The sequence below is a fragment of the Protobothrops mucrosquamatus genome, unplaced genomic scaffold (assembly GCF_001527695.2).
Source record: "Protobothrops mucrosquamatus isolate PMUCROS unplaced genomic scaffold, P.Mucros_1.0 scaffold56, whole genome shotgun sequence".
Classification (NCBI taxonomy): Eukaryota; Metazoa; Chordata; class Lepidosauria; order Squamata; family Viperidae; genus Protobothrops; species Protobothrops mucrosquamatus.
This window is the reverse complement of record NW_015386436.1, coordinates 199,069-209,085: the sequence shown is the minus strand read 5'-3', so window position 1 is coordinate 209,085 and position 10,017 is coordinate 199,069.

The following is a 10,017-nucleotide window of genomic DNA, read 5'->3' as shown; positions in this document are numbered from 1 at the left end:
GTCAAGCCATCCGGTTAGCATTTCAGGTCAGTCCTAGGAAGGACAAATGCCAGCTGACTCAGAAGGTCAGTGCACAAGTGGCTGGGTCTATGACAACTGGCCATAGGACAACTCATTGCCAGACAAAAGTTACGCTAATAACAAAGAAATGGTGGAATAGAATCATTAAAGAAATGGTGCAAAAGGAGGGACAGAATGAAATGTGAATGGCAAAAATTAAAATGATTTTATTTATTTTAAATAATTAAATAGCATTGTTAAATTTTTCCACAGTGAGTTGGCCATGGCGAGTTGTCCCATTCCCCAAATGGCTTTGCAGGTAGTCCTTGACTTACAATTATAATGGAATCTGCCCACTACAGTCATAAGTTGTGATGGTCATGCAGTGGGTCATCATGAAACTTTTTTTGTCATTAAACAAATCACTATGCTCGTTAAGTGAACCCACGGTCATTAAGAGAACGTTGTTGTTGTTAGTTGCGAAGTCGTGTCCGACCCATCGCGACCCCATGGGCAACGTTCCTCCAGGCCTTCTTGTCCTCTACCGTCTTCTGGAGTCCATTTAAGCTCACGCCTACTGCTTCAGTGACTCCATCCAGCCACCTCCTTCTCTGTCATCCCCTTCTTCTATTGCCCTCAATCTTTCCCAGCATCAGGCTCTTCTCCAATGAGTCCTTCCTTCCTTCTCATTAGGTGGCCAAAGTACTTGAGTTTCAACTTCAGGATCTGGCCTTCTAAACAGCAGTCAGGGTTGATATCCTCTAGGACTGACCGGTTTGATCGCCTTGCAGTCCAGGGGACTCGCAGGAGTCTTCAGTTCTTAAATAAACCCTGGTTTTTGGCAAAAATGCAAATTGTGGCCACACAATTGCAGGACATTGCAAATGGCCATCCATTCAGGTGGATTGCTGAGTGTCCAAAATGTGGTCATGTGACTGCTGGGGGCGGTGCCAGTCATTGTAACTCTGAAACCGGGTTGTATGTTGGGGGGATGGGAGGTCCTATTTTAACTTTGAACCGTCACAAAGCAACCAGTCGTAAATTGAGGACTACTGCAACGTGTCAAGACAGGCACCTACAAAGAAATCTTGAATTTAAAGGAAAGACAATAAAATATAGCTGATGTAGGCCATGAAAAAAAAATCATCTTGCTCAAAAGCTTGATGGTGTATAAAAGCAGCAATATTGATTGATTGATCAATTATCAATCAAATTTTTTGCACAACGTCACAAAATATAATGAAGCTTCTTGGATCCAGTATGAAGCCTAATAAGATTCTTTTTGTCTTTGAAAGTAATACAAGTAGTCCTCCACTTAAACAATTCACTTAGTGACCATTTGAAGTTACAACAGCAGGGAAAAAAGTGACGTATGACCATTTTTCACACTTACGACCGTTGCAGCATCCCTGTGATTATGTGATTTACATTCGGATGCTTGACAACTGACTCACATTTATGACAGTTGCAGTGTCCTCGTTTGCGACATTCTGACAAGCAAAGTCAATGGGGAAACCAGATTCAGTTAACAAGAGTGTTACTAATTTAACAACTGCAGTGATTCACTTAAAATGTGGCAAGAAAACGGGGCAAAGTTCAGTTAATAAATTTCTCATTTAGCAACATAAATTTTGGGCTCCATTGTGGTTGTAAGTTGAGGACTTCCTGTATCGTCTTCTGAATCAAATGAAGACCAAATCGAGGGAGATGTTTGCCCCCCCGCCCCCGCAGCTGGGTATTCATCCTCCTCCAGTGTAGCCTGACTGAGTCACAGGTGTCTCCTTGCAGAGCCTACCTGCCGGATGGGCCTCCTGAGCAGATGGCTCAGCAACCTTATTAATAACAGAAATCTGAGCTCTTCCATTAGTCACTCAGGAAAGCAGCAGCCGGGAGGAAAAACACCTTGGCTGGATAGACGGAGCAGATATGAATCATTTCTAATCAGGACACCGAGATCCCTTCGGCTTCTTTGCCCAGAAAGGGGCGGATGCCCTGCAGCCCCTTCCCCCCCTCCCTGGCAAAGGTCGTCGGGCTGAAGGGAGACGAGCTTCCCTGGTTGCACCAGTCCAGCCTGCCGGTGGGAGGGTCTCGGTTTAGGCTGGGTTCATGCATGTTATTGAATTATTGATTAACCCAGTCACCACGTTGGTTTTTAAATGTTTAATTGTAAAATTAGAAAACTAATAAAATATTATAAAAAAGAGAAGCGATTGGACAGTCGTTTGTCCAGAATGGAATAGGGGACTGTGGGTGCTCCATCACCAGAGATTTTCAAAAACAGACTGGACAACCATTTGTCTGGGTGGGATGCAATCAGGTCTCCTGTCTTGAGCAGGAAGTTGGACTAGATAGAAGACCTCCGAGTCCCTTCCAGCTCTGTGATTCTATGAAATTTGCATTCTGCCCATCTCTCTACCAATTTAGCAGCAGTAGGGCTACCCAAAATGGACTACAAGGACCAAATGACCACAATACAGCCACACAAGAAACAGGGAAGACCCAACCCTTTTGTTACTGTGATAATTGTTTGCAATTTTTTCAACCTAAATGTGATAGCCCGGATGTAGGTCTCCCTTGTTCCTCCTCCAGAGATGGAATTGAGAGCAGTCGACTCCTCCCCATTAACCAGAGTTCCTTTGCTGCTTGGCTTAACCTGGGATGAGGAAGTTCCATAGTTGAGGAGGCCAGTGTGCCACTGTGCAAGGATGTTTGCTCAGGCCAAGGTAGAGTAAACAAGTCCTCCCTGAGGGCCTCCTCTCCTCCTCCTCAGCCCCTGGTCTCACCTGGTGGTCTCCCTCCATCTGGCAGGGGATGTGACTTTCTTCGGTCTCCTTGTTGCCTCCTGCAGTCTTGGCAGAGAGATCCATGAAGCCAGTGGTGGGGATTGTTATCTTCTGGATAATAAACAAAGCATCCAAGGAAGACGGGGGGGGGGGAGGCACTGAGGAAGGAAGGGCCTGTTGTCTTCAGGAAGCTGGGTGTGAACATCAAACATGCCTTCTCCGGGACAGGCTGAGTCAGAGGCCTGCTTGGGGCAGGTCTCTCCGTCATAACCTTATCCATCCGATTAGAAGGGAAAACATATTTCTCGTTTTTCTGAACAATAACTTTGTTCTCATCTGAACCACTGCAATATGCCCTACATGGGGCTGCCCATGGAGAACATCTGGAAGGTTTTCTTAGTCCAGAATTTAGTTCTCTAGTTAGCAGCTGGTGTTCATCCCCTAGAGCAGTGTTTCCCAACCTCAGCAGTTCTAAGATGTGTGGACTTCAACTCCCAGAATTCCCAACTGGCATGAAGGCCAGTAGGTATTTTTCAGTAGCGACACCCACTCTGTGGAATAAAATCTGCTCAGCAATTAGAATAGAATAGAGCTGGAAGGGACCTTGGAGGTCTTCTAGTCCAGCCCCCCGCTCAAGCAGGAGAACCTATACTATCTCAGACAAGTGACTGTCCAGTCTCTTCTGGGGTGTTGGCTATTCCTGCCAGTTTGGTGTCATCTGCAGATTTGATGAGTTCCCCTTCTATTCCCTCATCTAAGTCATTGATGCTGTGATATTGAAGAGGACTGGGCCTAAGATGGAGCCTTGTGGTATCCCCCTGCTTACTTCTCTCCATTAGGTCCGCCCAGCCTGGTTTAGCCCTCCAGAAGCTTTTGAAAACTGAACTATTCTGGAAAGCCTTTGAGAAACAGGATGTCAGATTAGTTTATGGTTTTATGTTTATAGTTTTGTCTTATTTGAAATGTACTAGGGTTGTTTTATTACAGCTACCTAGTTTGTATAAACTAAGTTACATGATTAGAGTGTGAAAAAAAGAGCAGAGGAAGGTGGAGATCTGTCATTTTGCATATTTTCAATTTGTTCATTTTATTTGCCTCCATTTCTGCTTGGTCTGTCAGTCTTACTTTTGCATACAAACTGACAGAACATAGTTTCTCTGCTCTGCATCTATTTATCTATCAAATTTATCAAATTTCTATAGCTGCCCATCATATAAAAAGTGACTCTGGGAGGCGCATAATAATTTTCTAGAAATGTCAATGTATACTATAAAATAAATAAATAATGACGACATTCCTATTAGAAATCTTTCATTTGGTCAATTATTACTTTTCTGGAACCAAAGGAAACTATTATTGCCTTTTGCTTAAAAAAAGAAGGAACTGAGATGGATCTCTGAGGCCGTGTCCTCTGGCCTACAAGTCTTCCGCCAAGGGTTTCATCCCACCTCATTTAAGCATGGGATTCTTCGTGAGACGAGCTTTGCTCCGCCGAGTCATCTCCTACTCCAGGGGGCAGAGGTCATCTCCGTTTCTCGGCTGAGGGATCCGGCGTTGTCCCAAGACGCTTCTGTGGTCATGTGGCCAGCATGTTTATATGCCGAGGCTCACGGAACGCTGTTTCCACCGAAGTGGCACCTCGACTTACGATAGTTCATTTCGTGACCGTTCAAAGTTACAATGGCACTGAAAAAAGTGACTTCAGACCATTTTTCACACTTGTGACCATTGCAGCCTCCCCATGATCACATGATCAAAATTCAGAGGCTCATATTTATGACGGTCGCAGTGTCCTAGAGTCACGTGATCACATTTTGTGACCTTCTGACAAGCAAAGTCCATGGGGAAGCCGGATTCACTTAACAACCGGTTTACTAAGTTAACAACTGCAATGATTCACTTAACAACTGCGGCAAAAAAGTAAAATGGGACAAAACTCAACAAATGTCTCACTTACCAACCGAAATTTTGGGCTCAGTTGTGGGCTTAAGTCAAGGACTACCTGTATTTATCTACTTGCATTTGCATGTTTTTGAACTGCTCGGTGGGCTTGCCCCAGCTCCTGCCCAGCTGCCCACATTAATGTTATTGCCACAGTTTTTTTCAGAATTTCTTAAATGTTTCCTATTTCCTATCAAGAAAATGTTTAGCCCTGGAATTTCTTTGTGGTCTCCTATTCAAACAAGACCTAAATTTTCCTCTTTTCAGTCAAGGATAACAAGATGCTGCCCCCTGTTGTTGAATGAAGATACTATCTTCAATATCATTGCCTTCAGACTTGGATATCACTTTGTGAAAAATACAGATTGTCATGGTTCCGATAGATGAGACCATTTAAAATAATATAATATAATACCATTATCTGTACTTAAATAAACCATAGCCAAGTCCGAAGGTAATACTTTATTTCAATGCATTAAAAATATCCTTGATCTTCCCTAAAGACTTGTTGTCAGACATAAAAAAACAGAATAACGGAGTTGGAAGGGACCTTAGAGGTCTTCTAGTCCAACCCCCTGCTCAAGCAGCAAACCTTATACCATTTCAGACAGATGGCTGTCCAGTCTCTTCTTAAAACCTTCCAATGTTGGAGCATTTGCCGCTTCTGGAGGCAGGTTGTTCCACGGGTTAATTGTTCTCACTGTCAGGAAGTTTCTCCTGAGTTCCAGGTTGCTTCTCTCCTTCATTTCTTCTTGTCCTGCCTTAGGTGGTTTGAAGAATGGCTTGACTCCCTCTTCTTTGGGGCAGCCCCTCAAATGTTGGAAGGCTGCTATCCTGTTTTCCCTCGTCCTTCTTTACATTAAACTAGACATTCCCAATTCCTGCAACTGTTCTTCGTGTGTTTTGGCCTCCGGTCCCCTAATCATCTTTATTGCTCTTCTCTGCACTCTTTCCAGAGTCTCAACGTCTTTCTTTATATCTTGGAGACCAAAATGGGTGCAGTATTCCAAGTGTGGCCTTACAAGGCACTATAAAGTGGTATTAACATTCCACGTGTTAATGGGAGCCTTGGCTTTCCCTGTGGAATCATCTGACGTAGTTCATGGAATTGGGCTAGTGAAAAAAAACTCCCCCCCCAAAAAACCCCCAAGAAACGGTGTAGAATCTTTTGAGGGTTGATTTGTCTTTCTGCAAACTCCATTCCACTCTTGCGCTTTTCGATGTTGGAGCGCCCTCTCGTGGGGAGTGGTTTGCCTTGCGAGGCTGCCTTTAGAACATTGTCACCGCTGAGATGCATCACATCTGCCATCGCCATCTCTACTTTCCGGACATCCCCACGGTGGGTGCCCTGATTGAGAGAGGCGGTGAAGAGAAATGAACGGGAGGTGAGCCAGGCATTCCAGGTGGACTGAGCTTAGATCTCTTGTGGGCACGCAGGGACTTGTGACTTATGACCCATGTGACCCCTCCATTGGGCTCAGCCTGGCCACCTACAGTTCCCAAGAGAATCTGGGTTCTCCCCTATCTGATGAGATTCTTGTAAACAGGCATGCAGTAATAAAGAAGTGACTTTGATCAGCTCACTGTGTTGTTCTGGTTCCTTGTGCCTGACAAAAAAGAAGGACCCTAGCCCACAGCTGCCTAGTGGGCAGAGCAAGAAGCTCAGGAGGGTATAAGCCAGCAGGCCTGAATTGTACTTGCAAGATTCTGTCAATGCAGCTTTACAATAAAGTAGAATTGACTCATCTGGTGGTGATCTTATCTGGCGCACCTGGGAAAGCTGACAATGACTTTACCTGCTGCCTCTGTTCTGTTCTATTCCCCTCCCCCCCCCACCACGCTCTTTCATTCCAAGCTGTTATTATTCTCGTGGCGGTGGATTTTCCAGTTACTCTTGACTCTTGACAGCTATGCAGTCTGTGCAGTTTTCTTGGAGACGAGCTTCAGAAGTGATTTGCTGACATGTCCTTCCAGGATGTTTTGGGGCGTCCCAGTGGAAGGCTGGGGAGATCAGGGTTACCAATTCCCCAAGAGGCAAAAGAGGGCACAAACCATTGGAAAGAAGAACCGAACGAATGGGAAAGGAGGACACACTACTTATTTAACCTTCATGGCATCCTTGACAAAAATTAAGTGAATTACTGCAAAATTAAGTGAAAAACTGCAAAAATAAAAGCTACATAGGCCTACATATATAGTTTATTTTTTATTTGTTAAATTTATATGCTGCCCATCCGTTATCCAATTACTTTTCCTAACATCAGGAAGACTAGTTTTTCAATTGTAATTTTTTCCCAACGTATCTTTATTTGCAAGAACAGATGCTAGCGGTAGTGTAGAATCAACAACACCCTTTTCAAATTTCACATCCCGAAACATATGACGAGTCCTTCAATCCACAGAGCAACACGATCACAAATTTGAAGGGGCCAGATTGAAGCCAATGGCTGGAATCAGGAAAATAAGTAAATCACGTAAATTAAGTTTGTAGAGTCTGTTGACAAACGAGTCAAAGACAATTTGTCCCAGTACACAAATTTTCAATGACGACTCTTGTGAAAGCAATCCAAAAACAGTAACAACAACAGGAAGACACTCAAAAAGCCAGACGTACTTGATTTGAAGGCTATGCCTGCCAAACGGAGAACATGAGGACAAAAAGGAAACATCAAAACATAAAACCACAGGACTGGAAGGGACCTTGGAGGTCTTCTAGTCCAAACCCTGCCCAAGGCAGGAGACCTTATATCATTCCAGACAAATGAATGCCCAATATTTTCTTGAAGATCTCTAGCAATGGAGAACCCAGACTCTGAGAGGGAAGCTGGTCCATTGACTAATTTATTTCACTGTCAGTGTCCTCCTTCTGCTGGACATCTCGTAACCTTAGGAGAGAGGGACCTTACCCCAAACTGGACCACTCTTTCCAAACTAAGTCTGAATGCCTGCAGCCTCTTCTTGTAAGGGAGTGACATCCTTACAAGCCTTCTGGTCATTCCGCAATCCTTTTGTGCACTTTTTCTAGCCCAGAACCTCTATTCCGAGCTGTCTAGGATCCAGGGCTGTACATCTTGAAAAGCAGTCTCATCCTGTATTTGCAAAACACATTGCTTTTTTGCTCCTGCCCATTAGAAGCCAATTCCATTGAGTTGTACCTTCAGAGCTGGCTGAAAAAAACCTCCCTGGCCTTTGATGGAGTTGCTAGAGATAAATATATTGTTAAGTTAAGCAAAATTAAAAATGTTAAGAATTAACTAAGGGCAAGCTAGATTGAACGGATAATAAGATAACCTCCAGATGTTCATCATAGACAGATTTCCAGACAGTTAAATTGCTTAATGCGTTTCCTTTGGCTAGCCTATCAATCTCGCAGCCTGTCTGAGAGGCTTCGCTAATAGTCTTCCTCCGTCCACATGATTATCGTGGAAATGCCTCAGTGGTACCAGCGGTGGTTCTCCCACCAGGTAGGGCCTGTGATTCATCGATGGCACTCAAGTGTGGAAAATTGATTGCTAGCTATTGTCAGCAGGCTACGATTAACTCGCCAGAGTTGTCTTTGCAACACAAATTAATAGTGGGGAGAATAAAAGCAGAGTGAATAATTTTATTAATTAATCACTTCCTGTAAATAAATGAATTTGCGATTTAAAGGGACAAAATCATAAAAGCAAAATGGAGAGCCTGTGGTCCTTAGGGCAGGGCAGAAGAGCTGATCTAAATGGGAATTTGTGGCTGTAAATCAGTGCTGATTTACCCAATTGTGCTTTTTTTCAAGAGGCAACTGGACTTTGTTTTTCCTTGAAGATGTTTTGCTTCTCATCCTAGAAGCTTCTTCAGTTCTCCACCATTCAGTCAGAACTGAAGAAGCTTCCTGGATGAAAAACAAAATGCCTTCAAGGAAAGACAAAGTCCAGTTGCCTCTTTGGGACAACCATGATCTGGATGACTGAGAATCTCCAGAGACAGCACTGATTTACTGTGCAGGGAAGTGGGTTGGAGAGTGCTCTGGATCTATCTCCTTTCCAGACATCACCCCATCACCCCCTGATCTCCCTAACACAGAAGCAAAGGATCTCCAAGCAGCTCAAGGATTCCAAGTTGTTGGAAATTTCACAGCCAGAATTAAAGGAGTGACTGGCTGCTGCCACCTTGATTTTGCTTTTCATTTTTCAATTTCCAAGTTTAGATATCAGGCCTGGGTCAGATTCTGCTGAACTGCCAAGCTCAGGCAAGGTGGGTTATAATTGGCCACCTGCTGAGGATCTACTGGCAGGAAATTTAGCCTGAACATTTATTTAACAGAATAACAGAGTTAGAAGGGACCTTGGAGGTCATCTAGTCCAACTCCTTGCACAAGCAGGAGAATCTAAACCATTTCAGACAAATGGCTGTCTAGTCTCTTCTTAAAAGCGTCCAATGATGGAGCATCCACAACTTCTGGAGGGAAGCCATTCCACTGGTTAATTGTTCTCACTGTTAGGAAATTTCTCCTTAGATTTAGATTAGTTATCTCCTTGATTAGTTTCCATCCATTGCTTTTTGTCCTGCCTTCAGGTGCTTTGGAGAATAGGTGGGCCCCCTCTTCTTTGTGGCAGCCCCTCAAATATTGGAAGACTGCTATCATGTCACCCCTAGTCCTTCTTTTCACATTGAGAGCCATCTGTCTCCTCCCCCCATTTCTAGCATTTTGCAGGTATAGCAAGATATAAATCAAAGGGAGATCTGAATGGATAGTTGCAAAATAAAAATGCAAACCATCCAGGATGAAGATTGTGGGCTCTTAAACTCATTCCCAATCCTAGCAGATTGGGGAGATGGTTTGGCTGCTTATTTTTATGCGCTTGGTGAATTTTCTTTCTTTTTTTGTAATAATTTTATTAAAGATTATTATAGAAGAAGAACTTACACAATTACAGAATAAAGAAATACATACAAGTTTTTTTAATTAAAAAGTGCAAAAAAAAGAAAAAGGAAAGAAAAGAAAAATAGAAAAAGAACCCCCCTCATCCCCAGTATGTATAGTACACATTAACCACTTGTCACTACAGTATCTCTTAAAAATATAACCAAACATTTCATCATTCCATACAGCACCCAGTTTTCTATAAGTCTGTCTCTAAAACCTCACCTCTCCCTATTAAACTGCAAAAGTCCGGTAAGGGTTGTCAGAAATAACTATATACAAATATCATACAAATAAAAAGAGTGCAGAGAAGGGCAACAAAGAGGATTAAAGGTCTGGAAGCTAAAACCTGTGACGAGCAGTTCAAGGAAGGAGCCATGCTCCTTCTCT